The sequence below is a fragment of the Acanthopagrus latus genome, chromosome 14, assembly GCF_904848185.1.
Source record: "Acanthopagrus latus isolate v.2019 chromosome 14, fAcaLat1.1, whole genome shotgun sequence".
Taxonomy (NCBI): Eukaryota; Metazoa; Chordata; class Actinopteri; order Spariformes; family Sparidae; genus Acanthopagrus; species Acanthopagrus latus.
In genome coordinates, this window is record NC_051052.1 from 14,951,387 (window position 1) to 14,978,804 (window position 27,418).

At 45.6% G+C, this 27,418-nt stretch overlaps 1 long non-coding RNA gene across 6 annotated transcripts in view; it reads right to left on the reverse strand.

Annotated features, from left to right (window-relative positions):
- Positions 1-27,418, reverse strand: part of LOC119032897 — a 201,555-nt gene that overhangs the window by 166,948 nt on the left and 7,189 nt on the right. Inside the window, exon 3 of one of the 6 annotated variants that reach the window (XR_005079076.1) lies at positions 16,843-17,045. The exons of the other annotated variants lie outside the window; for them this stretch is intronic. This is a non-coding gene — a long non-coding RNA (uncharacterized LOC119032897). Of the gene's footprint in view, positions 1-16,842; positions 17,046-27,418 lie in introns of those variants that run through there. 6 annotated transcript variants of the gene reach the window in all.

The following is a 27,418-nucleotide window of genomic DNA, read 5'->3' on the forward strand; positions in this document are numbered from 1 at the left end:
ATGGTCTCATAAAAGGAAAACAAATCTGAGAAAGAACACAGTCACTTAAGGGTGATACCAGCGGCGGCACATTACTTGAGCACAAATATATTTAGCCCCGTTAAAGGCGATAAAACTCAATAAGATGTGGGTAAGTAAATTAAAGCGGCGGAAATGAACAGATGCAAGAAATGGAGAAACTGTACTGATGACGAATTCAGATTATTTGTGTGACTTCGTTGTTTGATGCCAAGCTCTCTCTGCTTGTGGAGTTTCATTATCTCACTTATTTGATTCACACTTTTTGTGTGTCCAGTTTTCAACCTTCCCCTCTATCGCCTCCTCTCAGCTCTGTCTTTTTCCTTTGAGGAGTTTTTATCTTCCACTCCTCTCTCTAACTCTTGGTTTTTACACCTCCTTGCTCCCATAATGCTCAGACTTCTGAAGGGCTTAGAGAGCACGGTGAACAGTAAACGCTTTACAACATTTTTGGGAACCGTAAAGAGGAGTCGTTTCATCCGAGTCCTAAAAAATCTTCCTCTTCTTTTTTTTTAATAATGTCAGTGACTCACTGACATTACAGTACACCTCCTCCTTAGTGGGGATATTTACAAAGTTGCCTTGCTCTCTGCTGCATGCCACCCTGAATGAGGTGTGTGTGGGCTGATGCAGGTTTACAGGATGGGAACTCTTGATTTCGTTTAAGGGTGATAATGTTGAGGGTTGGTCAAGTGTGCGTGAGTGTTTGTGTGCCGCTGTGAAATGCATTCATGCGTCCACATTTTGCCCGTTAGCTGGTAACGTATTATTACTGCTTTGCCCAGTAATTACGGCATGCTATAATTAATGCCCCATTTTTTTCCCGGTAAAATGCAAGTTAGTTGGGCTACTGCCCTCTTTGAATATCATCCAATATTAATTAACTACAATTACCTCCTTTGTTGTTGAATGCCTCCAACAAACGCCCGCAGTCAAGCTGCTGTTCCTGAGCTGTGGCGTTGAATAATGGGCAGGACATTTTTAGCAGAATATGATGTCAAAGTGCAGTTAACCTCTGAAATTTTGGTTATTAAATGTTATAACTTCATATTTGACATTTGAGTAAAATCATTTTTGTATGAATTCTTGATTTATGGCCAAAAATGTGTTTTGAGAGGTCACAATAAGCTTGGCCTTTGACCTTTAGCTACCAAAATAAGATATTAAGATTTGCACCAAATTTAAAGACATTCCCTCAAGGCATTCTTGAGATATCGTGAAACAATTTTCCTCCAGGAATTAATAAAGTATTCTGATTCAAAATGGGACAGACAGACAGACAACCCAACTCCCGGCCATGTCTGACAGAGATGGGAGGCATAAAAAACTGTCCAAAGAATTAAATAATTAAAACCTAGGATGCTCTGTAAACTTGAAAATGTAATTCTTTTGGAATCTTAAAACTTGAGCCCATCATCATCTATATTTATCTAATCTGTACAGTGAACAGCATGTTGAAAATGTGACTGACAGTGAACAGGCAGCTGATGTATATAAGTGCTGCTTGCATGCCAACACTGCCGGTGTAGTTGTGCAATCTGCAAGCATCATGTATGTATTTACAAACCAATAAAAACAGTATTTTATGCAAACTATCAGGCCTAATTTATCCAATGAGTGTATTATATGAAGTGGATACACGACTCTGATATGGCGCCTTTTCATTTCAGTGATTGAACGACATTAACCACATATAAACAACATACAAACAGCTTCTCTAGGCTCCTGGGAAAGTTTTCCAACTGTAACGCTTCCATCGATTTAAAGTTCAGTACATAAAGTTTGGTAATTGACCAGGGATAGACTGACTCCTTGATTACTAATAATCAGTATCATGTTGGCCATCGATTAATGCCCATAACTGATCAATTGAATTGTTGTTGGCAGTCTGAGCTGTGCTGACAAAAAGCCTACAGATGTCTCCCTCATACTGGAGGTCTATGGGGAACATCCCATTTGGGCCACTGGGGATGTTTTTAATCAAAGTACCCTGAGAGGCCACTGGAGCAAAGTGGCAGCAGGTAGCAGCGCTGGGATTAATTCAAAGGCAACAGAAACACACACTGTGCCTGTGAGCGTCTCAGACCGAGACTGCAGCAGCTCCAACATCACCACCTTGTTGTACAGTATCTCTGGGGGAAATTCTACACACTGGACCATAGTGTTGAATATAATCCATGTGTTTTGATTATTATAATGTTTTCTCTTATTTTCCTATGTCACCTTTCAGCATGTGGTTAATTGTGATCGAGTCAGGCCTTGTATTAATGGCTTGTGTTGAGTCATAAATTAATGCATAGATCATCACAGGTAACGGATCAGTTCATGGCCGTCCAGCTCGTCCAAGGCTCACATTGATTGGCAAACTTGACCCAAGCGGGGCTCTGCTTTATTAGTGTATTAATATTTATTATGTGATATTGGAATCTACGGCTGATGCAGACCCAACTCTGTTTGGGAAATACCACATATGGCACAGTTAAAGTGGTTGAACTCTTCTTGCAAGCCAGCCTTAATGAACAAAATGAAAGAAATTAAAATGACTAAAGTGGAGTTTAAAAAAAAAGAACTACACAAACCTTAGCGTCATGTAAATGTTCTTGCCGGGAATGACAGCTCCCCCTGAGAAGAGGCAAGACAGTTAATTTGAGTTTTAAAGGTTAGAGGCTGATGCTGCAATGATTTTCCATCATCAGTGAGTAATGAGATCAGTTAAAAATAACGATGAGCATATTTGTTTTTATTAATGAGACCACAAATAGTGATTTTGACTCCACGGGTGCATTTTACACATCACAATGTGCAACAGACGCTCAGTTCCACAAGCAAATGCCATTTTTTAAAGAAGAGATTCATATTACATGTATAGATGCGCGAACAGTATGTGTGCATTATATCATCATAAAGTACTTCTCCCCAGACTATTGACCCTCAGCGTCTGTTTGTAGTTTCCTTCATCAACACTAATGAAACATCTGTCCGCTGTTTCTCCAACAGAGGCGGCACAGTTAATTGCAAATAGATTACCCTGCTAATTATGTCACTTTTCAATGTCCATGTTTGTTTTTGAAGTGGTGTGTGCATCTGTCTTGACTCCCCTCCTCATCCGCAGCAATACACACAACCTTCGAAAAAATGTGCCTTTCAGAATGTATGCATTAGTGAGCCAGCTGTGGGTGTCAGCTCGCACCCCGGCCCTGTCCATCTGCACTCTTAACTGGCAACCTCGGGAGAGAAATCTTGACCTCAGCAGCTTGATGTGACCCATGTCTTTTTTTAAATATATTTCTGAGATTATCCCGGTTTTCCCCGTGGCGTTTTCTTTCACGAGATGTTTCTTTAACTCCCCCCGCAAGCGTTCGCACACATCCCTGGTTCAGAGGGTAACACTGTTCACACCAGTTATGGAGTTTACGGTATAGCCATTTGGATCTGTCTCACTCTGCGTGTTTATTGAGGGAGAAAGATCCCCTAAGGCAGGTGGGGCGAAGGTCAGGGCGAGCCACAGAGGAGACTGCGTCCAGTGCCTCCACCTTTCACTCCTCCCTCCGCCTCGACGGAGGAGGGAGATAAAGTCCGCGCAGAGAAGTATGAAAAGGTGATTTTGAATTATTTGCTTCCTCCACGTGAAAGAGGTGGAGACGCAGCACAGCAGTGGGAAGTGAAGTAGAAGAGGACAGGAAAACAAGAAGAGGTCAAGAGGTCGGGAAACACAGGATGGGAATAATGAAGGTGTAGAGCTAATGAATCACGCCGGAGGGGGCACAGATTGAGACTTTCTCTGGCTGGGGAAAAAACTTAAGAGGGAAAAACGAGAATGATGGACAAGATGTGAGCACTAGTTTCGTCAAATAAAGTGAATTCCTTGAAATAAATGTGTGAAGAGTACAAATATTGGATGAAAAGACGTGAGTGAGAAAGGGAGCTGGAATAAAAAATGAAAGTCAAAGACAGAAGAAAGAGAAACAGTGGAAACACTGTCAGCAGAGGCCGTTTTCTGGGGCAACATACAAAATATGAGCCACCTATTTGTGAGCAAAATCCCGGATTAACCAATATCATAAACTGAAGGCTTACTAGGCTCCAGGTTTCATAAGCACAGTTGCTGAGGAATGTGTCAATAATGGCACCTCCCTTCCCCACCAGCTCCTACGAGCCAGTGGTAGCTTGGCCGACTGACACCAACTACTGCCACTACTCTACAAGCGGCAGCGGGTGTTGATGTTAGCAGCATTCAGACCACCTTCAAACCTGCCATTACATCAATCGCCATTTCAGGAGACAGTCAAACTTTCTCCTCAAGGCGAAGCAGCAGATGCTAGCAGCACTGCAAGAGCAGATGGCAACCAGCCTTCAAATCCACCGCCAAGTTAACAACCAGAAGATTGGTAACTCAGCCGGGGACATCGCTCCACAGTAAACAGCATCCGATCAAAGTCACCTGAACAAATAACTGTACAAGGTGAGGGGATTCTAAATGATGCGGCGAATTGCCATCAACAATAACCCAAGGACTAGTCAAGGAGTCATTTTGATAGAGAGGGGACCTCATCAAATTCAGTCAATGGAAATTGGTTTTGCCAGGGACAGGGCGCAAAGAAACAGAGCGTGAGCAAGGATGCTACATTTAGTCTCTGTAAACTTTTTATGTGAAAGTGAGAGTAAGTCGGCTCTTACGTGAGACGGTGTTGAAGTTTAAAAAAACGTGTCATGCATCCTCAGCGGCCATTAACTGAGCAAAACATAAATGCACAAAATCGGTTGATTAGTCTTATCAGAATAATGGCAAACTAGTGGAGCTGACTGGCTTTTACAGACTTGGCTAGCTGTCAGGTTTACTTGTGACAATGGGATGGAAACCGTTTCTCCCGGTGCTTTTACAGCACTAAGAGCGCTGCTTCAGTTGCTTCAAGAGAACGAACAAGACGTACCTGATGGACTGTAACAATGTCTATAGAACACTAACTAGCGCAGAGAATTGAAGGAGACCTTTGCTGTGATGAAGGCCCACAGTGTGCACTTCTGAAAAGGTCAGCTTTACTTTGCTCTATAGTCGTTGTTTAAAGCTGCTGATGGTTTGTGCTTGAGGGAACTGCTCTGTTGTTATTTAGCTTGAGGGGGTTGGAGTCTGGATTATTTGGAAAATAGCTACATGTGTTGTTGTGACCATGTAGTTGGTAAGGCTGGGCCATTTGTCAGTAACATGGTATGTAACACGCGCCGATGTAATAATGTCCACAAACGTAATAAAAATCTGCAGCATTTAATCTAATAAACCCACAAACGTAATAGCCTCTGCAGTAAAATGGCATTTGTCACATATTGTGTACGGCATATAGGCCTTTACGTGTTGTGTTGCAAATAGTGGGCGGCATAATTGGTGTAATTGTTTTTCACCTGAATGGCAGAAGTGCACGCGCCAGTCCTGACCGGGAGGTGAAGTGACAGGAGGAAACGACAAGCTTGACCAGAAAGAGATCAGAAGAGAAGGTGGTTAGTAAGTCCACGGTAAGCTATATGGTAAGGTGACCCAGCTGCCCTTGTGGGTTTGTGAGTAGGCGTTCACGCAGCAGCACCAGAGGCGCTCGACGGATGCAAAGCTGTTCCTAGGTCAGCTCCAAAGCCACAGGCATGGGGCCTTTGCATTGAAAGCGGATGCCAAATCCTCAGGCCTCATATCAGATGAAATTAAAAATGCACATGCAGGGACTATACATGCACCCTCAAGGCTCAGCTTTAGCATACATTGAACAGTTGGGGGGGAGGAAGGAAGGAAGTAAGGAAGGAAGGAATGATAAAGGAAATAAACCGAGGGAAGTAGACGAAAAGAAGTTGAAAAAGAGACGTAAAGGGAGACACTGAAGGGAGCCGGAGATACGCCCACATACAATAATTCCTTTAAACTTAAACCAATATTTCAAAATTTAATTAATTAAATGCATATGTTTAATATCTTTTAGGTTACTTCTAGAAGTGGTATTGTGGACGCTGGGATGCGGATCATGAGCGAGTTTATAAAAAGATACATTGCCAACGATGCCGGAGGTGATACTGTCGACAAAGATGCACAATTAACTGCAGTCATAAAAAGACGGGGTGAGACAATGATTATAATTGTTTATTTTCAGTTTTTGATTTAGGGTATTATTAAAGCTTCTCTTACAGCTGTGGGAGTTTGTTATTTTCATAATGATCCATGTGATACCTCAAAAGTTCAAAAGATCATAGCTACACCAACAGACTGAAAATAATGCACATCACTTCTGATGTAGAAATCCTTATTCCATGTATTCTGATTCAACAAACTAGATCAGATTGGAAGGAGGCAAAAATGAAGCCATCACTAAACTGTTTTGTGATATCGTATTGATCCCGCCTGGAAGCCAAAGTGGGAAAAATGTGTTTTTCTTTGTACACCTTCTGGCAAAAAGAAGAAAAGAAAATAAGCCCCTTAAAATAAAGAAGGCTGAAGAAGTGTTTGTGTTTTAGAAGCCTTCCTGAGATGAATGCTTTTCCTAATAACACAATACAGCTCGGCTGATAAGGGACTTTTGTGGGCGATGCAGATATTGATATTTGAGATTTCAAAAACATCAGAGAATGATGTTGTTGCCAATATTACTTTCCTTTACACGACCAGAAAACATTTGGTTTTGAGATTCTCAAACTAAAACTTGCCTCACATTTACAATTATGATCTCAAACACTGTTGGAGGTCCAACAGGGCTTCAATTCATTGTGAATTGAGGCTCAAAGATAAGCTCCTGGCAGTGCACTCCACGATTCAAGGCTCCACCGATACCCAGAGGCTCGACCTGGAGAAGTCGAGAAAGGTTCAGCAAATTCCCTGTGAAGCACAGGAGCACAACCTGGAGACACTTTGTTTTGGTTCCCTCTGGAAATGAAAGCACAGCTGTTCATACTCCAACTCAACTAAGTAAAGTCAGTTCAGATAAAAAATTTTTTTAAAAACACTGGAGGAAAAGCTGATGGTCTTGGTTAACTGCTTCCAGATTTTATGACCATATGCCGCCATAACAGCTTTAATGCAATTGGCATTGATTGCACTAGTCTCTGGACGTCTACTGGAGGGATGGAACACAAATCTTCCTAAAGATATTCCTTTATTGTGTTTTGATCATGCTGGTGGAGAGCACTGTCCACCAGGTGGGTCCGAAGTCTCGCATATACTCACCGACCTCTTCATTGGCCCCTTGTGCCCTGTGCATCGGGCATTATATACAGAAATATTCTATCTTAGCATAAAGGTTATCACTCAGAAGAACTTTGCGCCCCTCTGGGGGTAAAAACTGTGTGTTATGTTACACACCTGAGCAGCGTGGCTGTGGTCCGAATCAGATTAAGTGTTGAAGAGTTACAGCCTGTCGAGTGCAGTAAGCCATGCCTTCAAATGTTAGATGACCAATCAGAGACAAATGGGAAGTGACAACTGTAGTTCCTGGGCTGTGTTCACCAAAGGTGTCAGCGTGTAGCATGTTGATAAAAGAATCTGTGGACGCAAAGCTTGGTGGAATGATAGAGCAATCTTTATTGAAACAGATCTCAAGCCTGCGTCCGAACCAGGGCGGCCACTCCTGGTGTTCTCCCCAGTACTTTGCCCTCTGCTCTACCAGAAATCCCACACTTTGTACCTCACAGTGAGGGAAAAACAAACTGTCGCAGTTAAGTCTTAGCTCTGAGCGTGTAACTGTGCAGACACCTCATAACAAAAAACGAATGCATACTTTTTGTTCGCTGTCACCTCGTAGTCGCGGATTGCAAAAAAGGCACTTTTGCTTCTCTCTTTGACAACAAATCCTCCGCCATCATCTTGTCACCCAACCCTCCTTACTCTGGTCACGTAATAAGCAAAATGGGATTCCTGCTACTCTGAGCCGCGACTCTGCTGCCAGCAGAAAAGACACCTTCATTTTACAACAGCAGTCCATTGTCCGACTACGTGTTGATTTTATTTCTTTAAAAAAAAGCAAGGCAACAGTTGGGAAGTAATGCAATCAACACATGGCTGAACACCATGTAACACCAGCCTCACCGATTACCATGGCAAACCTAGGTTACAGGAGAAAATAACTGCCCAATCAGAGCCAAGTGTGTAAATTACATGCTCAATGCACAGCACGCCTGCAAACTTCAAGCTCACGAGAGACCAGAGAGGGCCAAGTCTATAAGTACGAACTGCTCCAAAGATGGATATCAGTCAGTTTCTGACACCTGCCAACTTGCATGAAACTTCCATGAGATGCCCGATATGATATGCCTGCGAGAGAGAGCAGAACGGGAAATTTGTGAGAGACAGGCGTCATATCATATACATCTCTACCCTCATTGCATATTGCATAAGCTCTGAGGAGGCCGAGGAGACGCTTGTGAAGCTCCCCGCAGGATACATTTGAGTCAGATACGGAAATCACAGAAAACCCGCATAGTGGAAGTCGCCGCAGAAGGCTGTGACTCACAAAGTACCTGTATATACAGAACTACGCGTCCAGCACACTGTAAGCCTGCAACAAGACACGCGGTAAGCTGCTTAATGTCACCACAGAACAGAGGAAAGCAGGGCTGAGGAAAGAGAGTGGGATAGGAGGGAGGGAGGAGCATGGATGGATGGATGGATGGGTGGATGGATGGATGGATAGATGGATGCAGAGAAAGAGGAGAAGGGGGGATTTGGGCCCTGTGATGGGATGTCACAGGATAGGCGAGAAGGGGTGAGGATGACAGGGGAAAGAAAAGGACGGCTGTGTGTTTCGCGAGAGGGAGTGTGGGCGAAGTAGACAGACAGTGAAATGAAAAAAAAGCCCTCGCAGACAGCTCGGTGACAGGCCTAAGTAACCCCCCCAAGTCAGTCTGCACATAATCCAGGTAACGTGGCTCGAATAATAGATGACACATCAAACGGCAAACCCCCCCATCAACACCACCACCCTCCACCCTGCCAACCTCCCACCTTCCGCTAACCAGCTATAGCATTCGCACCCCTGCCTGCCAGCCCAGCCCAGCCCATCCACACACACTAAAAAAAAAATAAAAATCCCCTTTCATGTTACCGCCATGCAGCACGCTCCAAAAGCTTATCGCCGTTGACAAATCCTCTTTTTTTTCCCCCTCTTCTTATGCTGGGAAAAATAGAACAGAAGAATTTTTTATTGCGTACATATTTTTGACGCAGAGATGGGGGGGGGGGAAGAAAAAAAAAAAAACGCTGATATGTTCATTATTTATTTTGTCTGAGGGTGCTGTACGTTCGTGGCTAAACCCCGGCGCTGAAAGATGTGCGGAGTCCCGGCGCGTGGCAGGAAGACGGAGTGTTACTGCTCCCACGGTGAGAATTTGAGGGGATCGTTACATAAACATGGGGCCCATTAAGTATGGGGAATGTAATTTGTGGAAGTGACAGATCATTCTTTCTGTGTTGTCTGGTAATTGCAGACGCTGCATCATTTGGTGGTGGTGGTGGGGGGGAGGCTTTGTGAGTGAGGCAAACGCTGGAGGAGCGCTTAAAAGTGGATGTGGTCAACGGGGGTGGATGTGTGTGCGCTTCTCATCGGTGGTATGAAACTTTTGCCTCTTCTTGCAAGCAACTGTGGCGCATTGCACCTTCTGGGCCCTAGTTAGTGGAAGTTGCTAACACGTAATTGAAAGTGGCAGGGAACTGGCTGAGCACCGCTGGAGGCTGAGAGAAGGTGGGGTTTGATCTAAGTTTGGGGTCACAAAAAGAGTAAGGAAAAAAGGGGGGGGGAGCAATGGGGGGCAGGGTGGATGTCATCCTCCCCTGAAGTTATGGCACATGAGTAGAAGCTCAAGGTTTCCTTCCCTTCCACCTGACTGCCACACAAATCAACACATGCAAACGCTGTTTTTTTTTTTTTTTTTGGGAAGAATCAGAATTTACCTCATCAGAGCTGAGTCCTCGGGGTCCAGAGGGGAGAAGGGGGGGTGGGTCTCTTCTGCCCTGCTTTCCCTCTCTTTTCCCCTCCCTCTCCTCTTTTCCCTCTCCCTCTCACACTTTTCTCTTCTCGCAGAGCCCCAGAGCCGAGACCTTAATGAAGACGAATGCGAGGAATCAATTTGCGGCATCTTCCTTCCATCTGGCTGGGGCTCGTCTCTGCACCTCAATTAGCACGCCAGCTGGGGGAGAGCTCCTCCAAAGCAGCCCTATTACACACACCAGCGTCTTGAGGAGCAGCTACGGGCTACAGGCGTTGCTGAGAGAGAGAAAACGCATTAAAATGGGAGGAATGTGCTACTTAAAGCTTAGCAACGAAAATCTGTTTTCTTCTTCTGAACCCCGGGATGAAACGATAGCTCTGGCAAACTCCGCTTTGCAACATCAAATGTGCTCTAACAACCTAGTTGATGAACAATAAAGCGAGTAAGATGTTCGAGTCGAGAATTTGAAGCTGCCGCGAGGAGCTTACATATTTTTCTTGGTGATTCCGACGGCCTTAAGAGCAGCTTCCGTCGGGCTGTGAGACTCAATTCATCCTCAGCACTTAAGCCATAAAACTGTTTTAATTTTACCACTGAAACAAATCCAGCCCCGTGACATCCATTAGGAATAACTAAAAAACGGTATAGAGATAGCCAGTTGTCTCACTGATGGTCTCATTTGCTCATGTAGGTCGTGTATAACCGTTTGGAATTTGGAAAAGCAATACAGAAACCAGGGGCTGCGTGATTATTGTTTTAGCATCGACATCACAATGTGCAACAGTCGCTCCTCCCAAAATGAGGCCAAGACTGGAGCGCAACTTTCAGAGAACCTCATCTTGGTGGATCAGGGTTGCAGTAAGAGCAACAGCGGGCAACAGCAGCGACAACAGTGACGAGCTAATGAGCACCATGTGCCTTACGGCAACACTGACGAGACACACCATTTCAAATTCAGAAACAAATATTGCCCCCCCCTCAAACAACAGTGTCATCATCCATCACGTTGTTTGACTGTGGACATTGTCACATGCCCTCGGTAGTGAGGCAAATTAACTCAATCACGTCATGCAACAGCTTTTTTGCTGCTTGACACACACACAAAAAAATGACAAGAAAAGTCCATCTCTTGTTACATTATTTGGACCAATTTAAAGGTTCTTGGACAGAGTTTGAAAGGTCACTGATCTATCTGTATCTGTAGCTTGCAGGCTGCATATACATAAGACTGAGCTTTACCATCCGCACATTAAGAAAACATTCTAACAAAAAAAATTGGAAGATTACATGTCAGTAACATCTGTCAAGTTCATTTGAAACTTCTCCACTAGTTCTTTACTTGAAACTTGGAAGTGGAGGAGATTTCTGGAGGGCTGAACCAAGTTTGGTAGGAGGAGGGGCTTCTTTTTCGTACCTAAAGAATCGACTTTTAGCGATTGTTAGGACGTTATGTTGTCGCCTGTGTCCGTTCGCTGGTCATTTGGTTTGTTGGTTTGTCAGCAGGATCACACAAAATCTATGGAACGGATTTCAATGAAACTTGAACGCAGGATGGATCTCAGCCATGATTAGACCCCTTTAATGTTTTTGGACGGATCCAAGGATTTTGTCTTACTTTCTTTAATACTGCAAGATGGTGTGTTTTGGGGACTTTTTCATGAACCTCTCTGGGGAATAACTGTTGAGTCTTGAAGAAAAACAATACAGACAAATCTGGATCCAGCAAATAAAAGTTTTATTTTATTGTTATAAGATATATATCTATGAGTTATATCTTATATTGGATTAGGCGTGATTCAGTTGGAGGACACTGTTGTGCCATTAGCTGTACTTGTGGGTAAATCTTCCACCTGTTGCACGTGCAGAGATCAAGCTGAACTACTGCGCTTGAAGTCTTAAACTGGATACTGTGTTGGCCAGTTAACAAACGAGAAAGTATATAAATAAACCACAGGCAGGAACAGCTAATAAATAATTGGACAAAGACAATAATGCTCTTTTAGCAAAAGCTGACAAGGCTGTGTAGAACCAGGTGGAATCGCAGTCTTACATTGCTCTTTCTGCAGGACGGAGGCGGAATCCACTGGGGAGGATTAAACTACCTATAGGTGCCAGAAGAAGTGGTGAGTATGAAGGTTATGTTGCTCACTGAGCTGAAAATTTCACTCTGGTCTGTGCTTCTTGTTGATTCAACAGATACTGAATCCAGCGCTGGCCGCCGCCCAGACACAAACATAAATAACAGCATCTACTGTTGCCGCAATCTGCCGTTTTTCTCGGGATTATCTCGATGTAAATCCGGAGTTACACGCTGACCGACACTCACCAAATATTGACACGCGTGATCCAGCGCTCCCAGCTCAAAACCGTTGGCGTCCATCATCCGGCATATCAGATTAGAGCAAAGCTACAAACAGGGCCGCAGCAGTACACTGCCAATATCTAGCTTAATCTTGGGCATTTACAGTGTAAGCTTGTTACGATGACAAGCTTGGCAGTGGACGGGCTAGGGCAGATCTTAACACCCGACCGAGGAGCTCAGACAGACAGAAGCTTCGTCCCTCGGAGGGAAAGCTCGTTCAGACGGGGCCCCGCAGAGGCTTCAGTGGAGGAGACCCAGCACGGACTGGTACACGAGGTGATCAGGGGACTTCTGCAGGCTATTTGGCAGGAGGAGGCCTAATTAAGTGAGCAAGAAAGCAAGTAAGCTCACTATTTGCTCATTTATTTGGCAGCAGCTCGCTCCAGGGCAGATTAATTCCCCTTAAGGTAAAGGAAAATGGAGACCCAGAAGAGAAAATTGAACACTTGGATGAACTGGAGCCTATACTTTATCCAAACACTTTCAAAAAAAAAAAAAAAAAGAAACATTTTGTTTTGTTCCACATCAAGTCAAAGTGGCGCTTTTTAAGAATCAAGAGGCTGGTGAGACGTTTCCCTCAAATCACACACACAGTGCTGACAGAGGCTGTGTTATCAACACGCCTTCTCAAGTGGCCGAAGCCAACAAAAGCGGTGACAGTTTGCTTTGGCAGCGACATGCGCCGCTTTCTTATCAACTTTCACGCTAAATGGTCCGTAGGTGTGCGCTCTCTCACCTAATTGAGTCCCGCCCCCCCGCCACATCGCAGGTCACACGTGTTTCACAACATGCCTCTTCCTCTTTTGTCTGCCTCGCTTCTCCTACACTCTCACCTCCCACTCTGCTTCCAAAACTCTACAGAGCCGCAGCAATTAGACCATCAAAAAGAATAACAAAAGCAACTATTTTGATAATGCGATAATCACTTCAGTCATTCTTCAAGCAAACTGTGAAACACTTGATGGTTCCAGCGTCTTGAATGTGAGGAATTGCCGCCTTTCTTTGCAATTCCGATCATGATGAAGAGAGTTTGGCTTTTACATTCAGGGCATTTATCAGTATCTTGCTCAAGGACACTTTGTCATGCAGCTAGTAGGAGGATTTGAACCAGCGACCTTTCACTTACTAGATGATCCATGCTACCTCCTGAGCTATAGCCTTATTTTATTTTTTTGCTGACACTAACTGATAATTACCTGCTTCTCAAGGACGATACCAGTAAGATAACTGATCCTTTATATATACATATTTATATACATATCTACATATAATATATATTTATATATAGCCATGCGTGTGTGTGCAGTTTGGCTTCAAAAATCCCCCCCTGCAGCTCGTGACTCACACATACAGTCTGACAGCGCCCTGCACTGTGGATACACACTCCGCTGGATGAGCTGTACTAAGCTCTACAGGGATGAGAGATGGGGAAGACCCCCGCATGCCAACATAGAAGAGCCTCTGACGTCCATGGCTATGCGTGTCTGTGTGTGTGTTGTAGTGTGTCTATGTGTGTGTGTGTGTGTGTGTGTGTACACGTGCTGATGAGTCAGAGTGAACACTGAGTCCTGCCTCCGAGGCATCACTCCCTCCCTGGCATCGGCTGTGTCAGCATCAGAGACATTTCAGCCAAATGTCAAGAATGCTACCACTGCAACACATCTGTATTTATACTCTCAGCACACATTAGCATCTGCTCGCGTGTGCTTCGGTTTAAAGCCTCCGCAACACGGCGCAGCAGGTCATCTGTAGATTCGTCCAGCAGGTGTGCTTGGAGATCATTTATTTTTGGTTTTTCGAATCTGCCCCAATTTCTAGCTCGCCAGACTTTCCCCTCACACGGAGCACTTTAAAGGTGCACCACGTAGATTTGGAGAAGAGACTTTAACGACACGACACAAATAAACAGAATTTGCCTTGTTTTCATGACTGAATAAACAAACTGACTTTAAAGAACAACACAGTTTCATACTGTTTGTTTGCAAGTGGCGGACCCTGCCACCTTTCTAGCTTCAAACAGTGATCTGGACACCTGGGCTCGTATTTCTGAGTTTGTATCATTACCTCGTTAAATATGTAAATCTAAAAAAATCTGAGTTTGAATGTCTTCCACCAAACTACACAGTGCCCCTTTCATATGAGCTGCACTTTGATCCAGAAGGACGTTATTTTAGATTATTTAATTATGACTCTAGCAGGCAGGAAGGCCTTGAGCCGAGTTCGATGTTCGATGTAACAAGACTCAGCGTGTGCCCTTGGTAATGATTTAAAAAGCCTGTGAGGAAGAGAAGAAGAGGAAGAAAACCCCCCCTTCCACACCATATGATCCAGCCCCTGCATGTCCTACAATGCTCTCTGGCCTTGCCACCTCCCCCAACCACTCAACCACTGAGTGGCTACACTCCCTCTGAAGTCAGTCCACACCAATTAGCCTTTGCTACAAGCTGTGCCTTCACACTGTCAGTGCACATCACCTGCTACTTCAACACCGCCCATTAACGGCGGAGACGACTGAACGCGGAGGTGGTCGAGGAGGGGCCGGGAGTGGTGCTTGTCCCCCTCGAGATGAGAGACGTTTTTTTTCCCCCCCTTTTTAAAGCCGAGTCTGTTCATCTGCTCGGCTCATTCCGTTTGTTCTTTTGCATTTGCTAAGTTTAAGGTGAGAGAGGGGAAGAGAAGGGGAAGAAGTATGCATATGTTTGTGCGAGAGAGGAGGGGAAAGAGAAGAGGGTGATCAGTCTCTGTTGGTCTGTGTAAATAGGAGCTTTGAAAGTAGCCATAGGAAAGCTGCATCTCTGCTGCCCCTCGCAGGTAATGAGATGCAACTGCGCACTCCCTCGAAAAAGGTGTTTCTCACCAGCCTCCCTGCCTCTCCCTCCTCCTCTCCCTCCTCCTCCTCCTTTCCTCCCTTCATCATTTTGTGATTTTACCTCCTTCGCTTTCCAGTTTTCATGTTTTCTCCTCGACGGCTTTGTCACTCTCTGGATCTCACCCCCCCGTCCACCAACACCACCACCGCACCCTCCCTCCCTCCCCTCCCCTCCTGCTGCAGCGCTGTGTAATGGATGCCCATGGGTCTCTGCATACCTGCTGCGTACAGTGAGCTCATATAATCTGTCAGCGCAGATAAGTTTTAAGTGACACGGAATTAATGAAACAAGAGATTAAAACACACAAAAAAACAGACAAGGCAGTTATCTACATGTAACGGTATGTGAGCGGCGTGGCAATCTTCCAGCCTGTAAATGAACATGTTCCCTGTCAAAACATCTTTTTCCCCCCACAACTCAACGTCCCTGAGCCGCCGGCGTCACGTTACCGGGACGAGCCGCGGACATCCAACTGGAGACCAATAAACGAGGAGTGCCGTGGCGATTGTCAAAATTAATTAAAAACAGGGATCCACTGGAGAATTGGCATGTTTTGCAAGAAATTGTAGAGCAGCAGCATCCCCTGAAATCCACGATTACATTTCTAGCCATCAGGTTTAAGACTGCCAATAGAGCAACAGCGCTGGAACTACAAACACATAAACCGACACTGTCATCAAAAGGCCCCGCACCCCCAAAAGGTCCACCAAGCAGATGTGATCCCTTATTTGGCTGATTAAAACTCTTTCTTCTGTCTTTACATCATGTTATCTCAGTTAATCATTGTGTCCATTCAGGTGGAAGAAGTTACAGCCTTATTATTCCAATTAGTTTGTGAAGTTCAGTGGCCTCCAACTGAACCGAACTGACCAATTTCAAGGTATACAGTTGTACCATATAAGCTTAATTAAATATGTATATCCAGTGGGGTCCAGAGGGCTTCCTGTGAGTCTTCAAGTGCTCCTCTAAATGTTCGATGGGGTTGAGGTCAGCTGGCCGTGGAGGAAAGTCCGTCCTTTAAGTAGTTCTGTCAATAGCTCATTATCCTTTTTCCCCAAAGATCCCCAAAGCAGAGGGTGGAGCACGTCTATGAAGAGTGGACTGGTACTTCTCTGTTTCCTCACATACACCCTTCTGTTACTTGCATGATTCTCAAACTTGGATCCGTCAGCGTAGAGATTCTGGTGTTTTCCTGAGATCCTGGTGTTTTCTAGCTCACCTGAAGCATCTGGCCTCGTTCCCCTACTGGCAATTGGTTCAGAAACTGCTGCTCGTCCTCTGAAACCCCTACAAGACAGCCCTCAATGCTTCCATCAGTCAGAGAACTAACGTTGGCATGACGACGTGGTCATTTTGGGTCTGCCTGATCGTGCTTTGGTTACAACTGATCCAGTTTTTTGCAAACTTTCTGATTTTCAGGGTGGTCTCAGACTTTTGAACCCCACTGTCCTCCCCCAACAAGTTTATATTGAGTTTCCATCATATTTTGTGACATTATAATAAACAGTTTGCTGTTTCATTCCTTCAAGAGTCATTGTAACTGATGATAATAGCATTAATTGTGTGACAGAAGACTTAAAAAGTGAACGAAGAACATTCAGAGGCAGTATAACAGTGTCACACTTCCACTGTCTGGGAAAATGTAAATGTATTCATTTGTTTGAAGAATTCAAATCAATGCTGTTCATTCCCAAATGAGCGCGGAATCCATTAGACATGGAGGATTTTTTTAATAGACCTTAAAATGAATGTTGAGAACTTTGCTGCACAGCTGTCGGGGAGCTGCTGCTGCGGTGCTGTCCGTGGTCCTGCTGGCTGGGCCTGGAGCTGTCCACGTGCTGAAACTGAATATGGAGAAGCCAACAGCCATATTCAGAAAGCATGCACTAAGATACCCACTCCCACAAAGTCACGTCAGCTGAACCCTAGACTGTGACGCAATTAAATATATTGCATATTCGCCACGATCCTCCTGGTGTATGCACTGGAATCAGGTGAAATTCACCTGTCAGACTCAAACTATTTTACAACGAAGGCAAAAAAAAAAGATCCTGGAGATGTCTGTGCTTGTGCTGTGCTGGCGCCGGGTGTTGTGTTGTGCTGTGCTGTTTCTCGGGGTAGCGGGAGCTTTACAGCAATGCAGTGACAGCGCCACAGCTAAGTACAAAGTCTTGGGAAGATGTACTTAGAGCTTTAGTGGCGTATGCTAGACAGCAAAAGCTGACTGCAGAGTACTGAGCACCACAGGGGATGCCAAGGGGAGACACGAGAGGGAGCAGCAAGACGGAGGGGAGGGGAGGGGAGGGAGAAGGGGAAGGAGGGGAGGGGTTGACGGAGGAGCATCCATTACTAAACAGAGGGAACATTAAGAAGATTTAATTTGCCTAATGACAAAGGCAGATCCCTAAATGGCTGCGCACTATATTGTAGTGAGGCATATTCCATTAATGCAATACATCTCCGAATATTTAGGTCTGGCTCCCTCAGCTTTTTTTTCCCTCTTCTTCTTCTTCTGCTCTCTTTAGCTGTTCCCTCCTTGCTTTTAGGTTTTGTTTTTTTGTTTTTGTTTTTTTTGCTTATACCCCTCTGTGCCAGTTTCTTTTATTACATAATATTGCGGACAAAAAAGTGCAGAGAGGCTCCCGTCTCTACTCCCCCTCCCCCCCGTTCCCACTCCTCTGTTCCTTCAATCAACTTTTTTTTTCCCTTTTTTTCTTTTGTGCTCCATCGTTTTTTGCGCACGCGTTTGCTGTGCATGGAGCAAAAAAAAAAGGAAACAGAAAGAAATTATGCCATTATTCATGCACAGGCGCACAAACACTCGGAACCATAAAGTCAAGCGCATCCCAAAAAAAAAAAAAAAAAAAAACTTCCTTGTCTTGTTTCACGCGCACTGTTCAAATCAATGCAGCATGCGATTAACATCAAAGAGAGAGTTTACATACCAAGCTCCAGGGCCGTGGGTAAAGCTTTGCACATTCATAATTGATGGATAAACGCGTACACAAACACACACACACACACACACACACACACGGGGGGGGGGGGGGGCTTTTACTTCAATCTGCCAAAGTTGCCATTACTCAAATGGAGCCAGAGGGCCAGAACACTAAAGAAACTAAGTTATGGCATTTGTTGTTAGGGATGCGTTCATATTTCTGCTATTCTTTCTTGTTGTGAGGAGACACCTGTATGCGTAGGGTGCATTACTGTACACATGAAAGATGGATGTACGTCAGGCCTTGGGTTCGGTGGAGGGGGATGGGGTGGGTTCGTGTTTGTGCGTGGCTCCATTTGTTTCAGGTTGGCGCCCCAATTTGTCGCACGTAAGCAGCTCGTTTCTCTTTGTTAGCGCGGCTAATAACGTTATAAGTCAGAGGACTTTTTTTTTAGAGCCTTGAGAGTCGTGCCATGGCTGCTACTCTCCATCCTCGTGTTCTCACTCTCGCTCCCGCCTTCTCTCTTTTTTTTTTTTTTTTTTTTAAACAGGCCCCGTCCCGTGCGACCTTGCTGTGCCGCGGCTGAGTTGGAGATTAGAGATTAGATGGGGCGGAATACAACTGGGGGGGGATTTAGATTGTTAAAGAGAATCTGCGCTTTTTAAGCGGGGATGCCAAAGAGAAAAAGAAAAAAAGAGGTCTTAAAAGATACATTAAAGCTGAGCTGCAGTCGTATTGGGAGATGAGGGGAAGAAGCGGGGAGGAAGGGGGGAGGAAGGGGGGAGGAAGGGGTGGAGGGCCTGGTGTGTAGGCATGAGAGAGAGCGCGTGTGCATGCTTCTTTTTCTCTTTGTAATGCCTTCGGCTAGAAGCGGTGGGGGGCAATTTTTCGTTTTTTTTTTATTCCAGTGTAGCTGTTAATCTGCTAATTGTGCTTAATTACCTGATGGGCTCTAATTGGGGCCCCTTGATAGTGAGAGAGGAGCGACCCTCCTGGTCGAGTCGTAGAAAAAAAAAGGACCCCCAGATGGATGAATCCCCCCCTCTCAGTGTGTTTGTGTTTGAGGAGAGGGGAGGATGAAAAAGAATCTGTGGGATTGTGGGAAAATGTGTTGCCAAAGCATGTGGTGGGGCTGGAAAAAAAAAAAAAAAAAAAAAAAAGAGTTGGTGTTACAGATGATGGGACGACTGTCGGTGAAGCACGTGTGTGTGTTCACTTCCAGTTTCGCCCCTCTCCCTCTTCCTTCCTCCTCCTTCCTCTTCTTCCCCTCCTAATAATGATGAGGGGTTGACATGGCAGTGGGCCCTGCTCTGTTAACCAGCTTATGTAACCGTGCCCTGCCGGCTTCGGAGGATGTGCTGACAGCATGCTTTCTTGGCGTCATTAGCAGAGTTACACAGCTGGCTCCAAAACAGGGGGAGGAGCGCGGGAGACGGAGAGAGATAAAATAGAGGTTAGGAAAGGAAAAGAGGAAGGAAGTTGGGAGTGTATGCAGGAGAGACGGCTGAAGATAGAAGCCGGTGAGAGAGAGAGACAGACAGAGAGAGAGAGAGAGAGAGAGAGAGAGAGAGAGAGAGAGAGAGAGAGAGAGAGAGAGAGAGAGAAAGGAAGGGGGTTTGCTATGGGACCTCCAGGAGGTCTATCCCAACTCTCCCATCACACACACCTCAATCACACACACCTTTTTTTCCCCCCCATGTTTAATCAATTTTTACTGCAGCGATGCAGCAGGAGCGCCTCTGTTCCACCTATTGTTTTTTTTTTTTTTTGTGCCTCAAAGGAGACAAACATGAAAGAAGAAAGAAGGAGGTGGGGGGGGGGGGGTGGGGAAGAAATGCTTTTCTTCCCATCGGGTGCTCGTACAGCATGCTATCGCACCCCACATCAGAGGCAACAGAAAAAAGCAATTCGCATGCAAATACCGAATCTCCCTGTGTACTGAACGCAGTTTAGAAAAAAAAAAAAAAAAAACAGCAACCTTGCATCACAGACCCCGAACAATGTCGAGGAGGGGGGGGGGGACGCATCAGATAACACAGATGTAACGTGTCGAGAACATCAAACGCATCCCGGGGAAAAAAAAGTGCAACGACAAGAGGGAGCTGTCAATCAAAGACGTCTGAACTCCAGCGCCCCTGCGAGGATCAGACGGAGTGTCAAGGAGATACACGAAAAAAAACAGGGGCCCCGCTTTGTTTTTATTTCTTATTCACGTTCGGTGGCGTGCAGCGAGCGGTTGCCGCAGTCAACAAGCACCTTTTTGATGCGGTACGCGTGCACAAAATGGAGTCAAAGCAGCGTCTCCGAGCAACTGAAATTAAGCTACAGCAGCTGTAAGTCTAAAAGAGGCGCACAAGCATTGAACGCAGGGAAATGTTGATGGTGGTGTTACCAAAGACAGAGGAACCGAACTATACTTTCCACGCTGCTGTTCCCCTCTTTTGATGCGACACGCATAACCCCCAGATTTCCGTCTTCTCCTTTTCCCCCTGCGTGGCTCTGCTCAAGCTGCTTGGCTTCGAGCTGAGTGTGATTGGTGGAAGGCCCAGTCCACCGAGAGCTGGGCCTGGATAAACATCCGCCAGGCACGGCGCTGAGACAGAGAGACGGGCGAGGAAGGGGATGGGGGATCGCACAGCTCCCAATACCCTCGCCACCAGCGAAAGCAGCTGCCGCGGCAATCTGAGGCCCCCTCGTCCTCGAGTGTTGACAAGACAAGAGTCGAGTCTGGAGGAAGAGCAGTCTGAAGACGGGGTTTTTCTTTTGTAAGTTAAAAAGCGCGGAGGAGAGCGCTGCACGGCTGCCGAAGCAGTGGATGTATAGGACGTGATGTAGAATGTACATGTGGGAGAGAGCGAGAGAAGGAGGGAGTCCATGAAGACGACACATGCCTTTGTTTGTTTGCTCGGTGCTCTGTGGAAGGCTTTTATCAGGCCTTCGTCAGTCAGTCGATACCTCCAGCTCTGACAGCTCGCACCTCTCCTGCTTTACATCTCACATTTCCCTTTGTTACTCCTTCTTCTCGCGCCCTCTCTGCCTCAGGTAGTCGCGCGCACACAAAACACCGTTGCTGCATTCTAATTCTACTTTCCTTTCACCTCCTCAGCTCCAAGCCTCAGCCTTCGTTTCTGCTTTGTGCCGACGCTCCCGTCTTCGTCTCTCCAGAGGGGGATTTCTGCGGGACAAGTGCCATGTCATGGTTTATGGTTATATAACGCCTGTTTTGTTTGTCTGCTTCTGTGTGTGTGTGTGTGTGTTTGTGTGTGTATGCGGTGGTGACGTCACAGACAGATAACAGGCTTAACTTTGACGAGCCCCCAGCCACTCACACACCCCCCCAACCCCCACCCCCGAACGCCTCGGGGCAGCGCAGTGACACGGTTTCACCCCGAAACCACAGAAAACATCCCACAGCAAGCGCTAGACACAGAGAGCAAACTGCTCTGGGCTAATGGTGAATCTGACATCTCGGCGTACACACAAGAGCTGCGCCTAAGGAGACGTGAAAATCAACTAAGGGTGTTTTCACGTTTACAGTTCATCGCTCCGGTCGGAATCAGTTTGATGAGTTTGTGCGACAAGAAACCGAACTGAGGGAGGGGAAACGCTCGGAGTTTATCGAGAAAGATCCAAGCGAACCGACACGCGTCACTACGAACCACGTGAGGGCAGTGACGCGGCTTATCGGTCGGATGTGTCTGGAGTCGAGGTGTCGTGATTTGACCTTTCAATTACAATCATCAAATCCAACAATTCCAAAAACCCTTCATTGGTTGATTTGTACAAAAAGGTAAGTCTGTCAGCGTTGAGGACGCTTCAGAGATCCTTTATTGTTTTTCCTCCACGAGAAGAGGGTTTACTCACGGGGGATTAACGGAACGGATAACATTTCCGGAGATCCTTTATTGCTTTGCTTGGGTAGAGGGCTCACTTGGGACAGAATTAAGAAACCGAACTTCGAGGCAAAATGAATTTCCATCTCCGGTGGTTCATTGTTGAAACAGCGACGGGTAGTTTTTCTGTTTCTTTATTTCTTGGTGAATATTATTTATGCTTCTACTAATTCTAACCTGCCAAAAGCCACCAGGACACAGTCAAACTGTGGCTGTAACAAAAAAAGAAAAAGGAAAGAGAAAATGTAAATGACAGTCGAGTATATTAAACCAATGAGCTGCTGATCTTGATGAGTTTGACTTTTAGCACAAAGACAAAGAAGCGACTGGTATCAGGGAACTCCTGACAGTGTTGAGGATGTTTCACAGATCATTTATTGTTTTCTCTATGAGAGGAGGGTTTACTCGTGGGGGATGACCTCAACTTATAACACTGCCAGAGATCCTTTATTGATTTGTTTAGGAAGGAGGGTTTACTCGAGACAGATTTGAGAAGGCTTTGTAACAACCTGAACTTCCACCTTTTGCGGTCAATCAGTAAATCCCCAAAAGGAGATATTTCTTTTCTTTTCTATATATTATTTGAGCTTGTCTCGTCTGAGTCAAACCGTTGTTGTAACGAGTGCTACATCGTGACAGATGTCAAGGAATAAAACCGATGACCTGTTGATCTTTGGTCCGAGTCGTGATCATGGACACAGAGACATCTTGACACCCCTAATCTAGACACAAACACAGGCAGACGGTCTTGTGTTCCGGACTTGTGCGCAGTGTTTCTGTGAGAGAATCATTGCTTACAAATTAAACATGGAGCAACAACCGCGCCGGCATTTGCTCATTACTGTGTAAATTATCTGGGCAGCACACCAGGCAGAACTATACCAGCAGAATGCCAAACACAGGACTCGACTGCATCGCACTTCAACAACCAAATATGAGGAATTGTTGCAGGAATCTGTTGATTTAAGCCTGCGTAACTTTTTAAAACTTTTTCCTCATATAAAAAGTTGAACCCATAAGGAATAAATTGCACACTTTCTCAATTCAGTAGCAATGATAGGCCATAGACTTGCAAGAGTATTGTCAGTTTTAGTGAAATTTAGCTGGATACTGCTGTCTAAATGACTTCACACTGCGTACCCAGACTTCAGAAATCATTTCAATGTGCAGTTGTTAAATGGCATCTATAGCAAACCCTCCCTTCGGGCTGCAGCTACCAGAATTTTCTGAAGGCTTTCAGCATTATTTGAATGCTCGGTCTATGTCATGTCAGTTCTGAGCGTCCAAATTGGCTTATTCTTCTTCTTTTGAAAGATCTTTCAATATGTGCAGAAGTACTCTGGGATATCATGGGCCATCCTGACATCCAGGGTTGTGAACAACAGGTTACAAGTGAAGTCTGCACTTTCGCGATTGCCCGCGGGTCAGTCAAAGTCCAACATTTGACCAGTTCCTCTCTCCGCTGTCAGAAGTGGAGGCCTATGATTTTAACTGGCTCTCTCGGAGCGAGTTGAAAAAGTGGACAATGGAGCGATGCAGCGTCGCCTCGGGGCCACGGCACTGCCAAACTGGCACCGAGGCTCCTCCTAAGTCGGCGGGTACTCGCTGTGCTTTGGCTTGCTATAAAGAACATCCCTTGAAGAGGGAGACGGAGGGAGTGGGGTGGGGTGTGGGAGCGAGAGATGTGAGAAACGCTGCTGATTTTCTATTCTGTGTGAGGTACGCCGCCCGCGAGCGCGTGTCTCCCTGCAAAAAATGTTGTGTTTTTTCAGAGCCCCTTTTAAGTAGCACACTGCAGGCAAACACAAATATCCCCGAGGCTGCGGGTGGAGGGAGGGCTTGAAGATGGCACAGAGAGAATCGATTAGGACACACACACACACATACACACACACACGGGCCTCCAGACACTCCTTGGATGGTATGTGCACACACCCCACATACCCACACATACACATGCATGAATAAATGTTACACAACCTCCTCCCCTCCCATATCCCCCTGCTCTCCACAACTCTCACAACTCACCCTCTCTCCATTCATCATTCACAGTTTTTCTCATTTTGTGCCATTTTCCCCTGGTCTCTGTTCTCTCCACATCCCAAACCCCCTTGTCTCGCCATTATTTCCTCACACTCTTTTCCCTGCTCTTTCACTCATCCTGGGAACGGATCCTTTTCCTCCTCTTTGACTTTGATGAATCATTCTCTCTCTCCCTCTCTCTCTCTCTCTCTCTCTCTCTCTCTACCCAAAAAGTCCAATTACATCTGACAGGGTCACTTTTGCCAACTTTCCTCCCAAGACGGCAGAAGAATAAGCAGATTAATAAGAGCACTTTGAGCTCTGGCGTCCGATTTTGAAACCAGTTTGCCAAGAACGTTTGACAGGCCGCTTTTCAGGTGCACTCACTCACTTTGGCGTTAATTTATAGATTAACCGCAAACTGGAGTTTCACTTATGATGCAATCATTTATTTTCAAGAGATGCTGGCAGACATGCAGTTGACGCCGGCTGGCTGACAGCTGGGCGCAGGTGGTCAGGGCTCAGCGGTGTTTGATGAGGATTTTTGCATTTTCATGGATGCGGGGCATTCACGTTCACACACAGTTATCCGACTCTCCACCCTCCGTTAATTTCCTACAGCTAGCTAAACCTGAACCCTCACACTCATCTTCACCGAGATGAACTGGCAACCCCGGCAAATTGTTCAGCTATACCAGATTTGGTTCCTCACCGTGTAATGTAATGTCGAGAGCCAACACACGTACAGTATTTGGCATCCATCCATTGGTATTCAACACGCAACGCAGCCTGGCTTTGATCTGCGTCCCGCTGCCGCTCTCCTCGCTGCCTCACCGCCTCCGATCACGTTATTTACCTCAAAGACAGTTTGTCCATATTTTGCTCTGATCTGCGTGACAGCCTCTGTGGAGCCGTCCTCTGAGTCAAGGTGGAAGAGGGACTGCTTGACAACTTGATCATGCAGATGAAAACTGGAAACCGCCACCGAAAATCCATGAAAGACGGAGCTGACGACAGACAATCAAGATCCTGTAGATGTGGTGTTTGTTGTGGGGGCGGGAGGGGATGAGTTCACAGAGAGTGAAGACGTTTGTTTGATGAAGGTTTTTGAGACTCGAGTGCTTCTTGTTTTAACAGCTTCATGGTTTTGTAATTAGCTCTCAGGCTCCAGAGCGCTTTCATATGAACACGGCAGGATGTAAACTCCAGTTCTGCGCCTCGGTGTTGCCTCTTTACTGCTTCGAAGCTCGGCTGCTAGCTGTGTTGTTCAGGGAAATAATATTCTTTTTATAATTGGTGATAAAGTTTACACTGCAAAGCGCCGCAGACAGAGCAACAAAAGCAAAACACACACAAAACACTAAACAACAATGAGGACAGCATTGAGTTGTGTATTTACATTATTCCAGCATTCAAACACACAGGGCAGTCCACAAGTTAACTTTGGGTAACTTTACTATTACCACACACTAGAAATCTAATCAGATTGTGAGCAAACTCCACAATGTTTTTGTACGACAAGCCTCTGTGATCATTTTCCAGTTGTTTCACTGCAGCGTTTTAAATAATTAAATGCTAAAGTCAGAAGCAGGCAGTAAAAATAAGCTTGTCGGGGGGGATTTTTACTTCTACCAGTCAACTCGGCTGCTAATAAAGTTCATTTCAGACTGTGGAAGTTCACACGTGCAGCTGAAAACGACCCGCAGGCTCCCCGGTGCTGCTTTATGCACTTTGAGTACAGTCTCACCTGACAATAAAGACTGCTAGTTAACTCGGGTGCTCTCGTGGGGCTGTCACGTGTTGTTAACATGCAGACATACAGTATATACTGTATAAGATGAAAGCGATGGTAAAGATAACCGAGATACTGCAGAGGGCTCTTCATCAATATCTGCTCTTTCCCTCTGATCTATACCAATAAAAAGGCAATTCTGAAGGTAGACGGGAAGGTCATTGATCTGGCCCTCGTGAAATATCACCCACTCATCTGGCCACACTCGGCTGAGCGCGCCAATCGAACGGTGCCAAGTCAGGAGGAGCGTGTGTGTGTGTGTGTGTGCACACGTGCAGGTATGTGGGCAGCGAGAGGATCTCGTCCCGCCGACTGGCGCTCACAGTGTCAGGCTATCCAATAAAACTGGGATTATGGGAATAAGATTGGCGAGCAAAGTGATGCCTGCTCTCTTTGCTTCAACATTACTGTGTGGAACTGAGGCAATCTTTTGGCAGCGTGCTCATGCAAACTCTGACAGCCCTGCCCCTGAGTCGCCCATGCCTGGGGAAATGTGCTGAGTTAAGAGTGCTTCATTAAACCCCTCACACATACACACATATAAGGACTCGCACATACAAGCACCCCCTCCTCCGACAGCCCCTGTAAATGTGCAGGTGCACAAACACACATGCAGCACAAATGCATACACAAGCACAAATACATACACACAGAGATGGGACCCTTGTCGCCTGCAGTGGGCTCGCTGGCACACTTCCTCCACCTAACTGTTATTGCATTAGCTCTATAATGTAATGACGGGCAAGGTTTTGACTGTTTGCCATCCTTGAGGGCCTAAAGACACTGTAGGCTGTCACACAGCAGAGAGGGACGAACCAAGGTCAGGAAGTATCGAGGCTGACACGCGAGTGTGTAAACTAAATTAAAACGTGAGCGTCGGAGCAGGGCACACGAGACAAACGGACGAGAAAGGAGTTGACACGAGGTTTAGCCCTCGTGCGCACTTGAGAAAAGTCGATGACAGAAAATCTGTGCGGATTTAATTCTGCGAGTGTTTACAGCAACGTTCGGTTACATAAGAGCTGAATAAAAACGATAATTGATGATAAAGACTGACGATGGAGGATGCACTGTGGCGCTCGAGACAAGTGTGCTGGAAGCGTTCTCTCAACTCTAGTGCTCGTGTTTGCACAGTGTTGGAAAAACATTTGAAGTAAACTGAAATAAAGATAATGCCGGAGTGAATGGTGCGGGAAAGCGAACACTAAAAACATAATCCCAGACTCCAAAAAAAAATTATTCAACAAAGTCATAAGTGAGAGGCATGTTCTATTTGCTCTCTGCTCAACTGAGAGAACAGCTACAAATGGTAGTTATATTATAAAAGGAGTATAAAAGTAAAAGCTGAACTCAAGAGAGCGAAGGATGAAAACTTCTTCTTGAGAAAGAAGGGGATTCCTGATGTGTCAGCAGAAACCGAGACTGCATTAATCTCAATGAGAGCAAACAGCATAACGACCGGAGCTGAATCTCAGATGTGAACAAAGTAAACAAATAGATAAATACAGTGCAGGCAGGGTGAGCATGACTCCACTTAATTCACCACCTTCTTTTTTACTGTTTTCTCACAA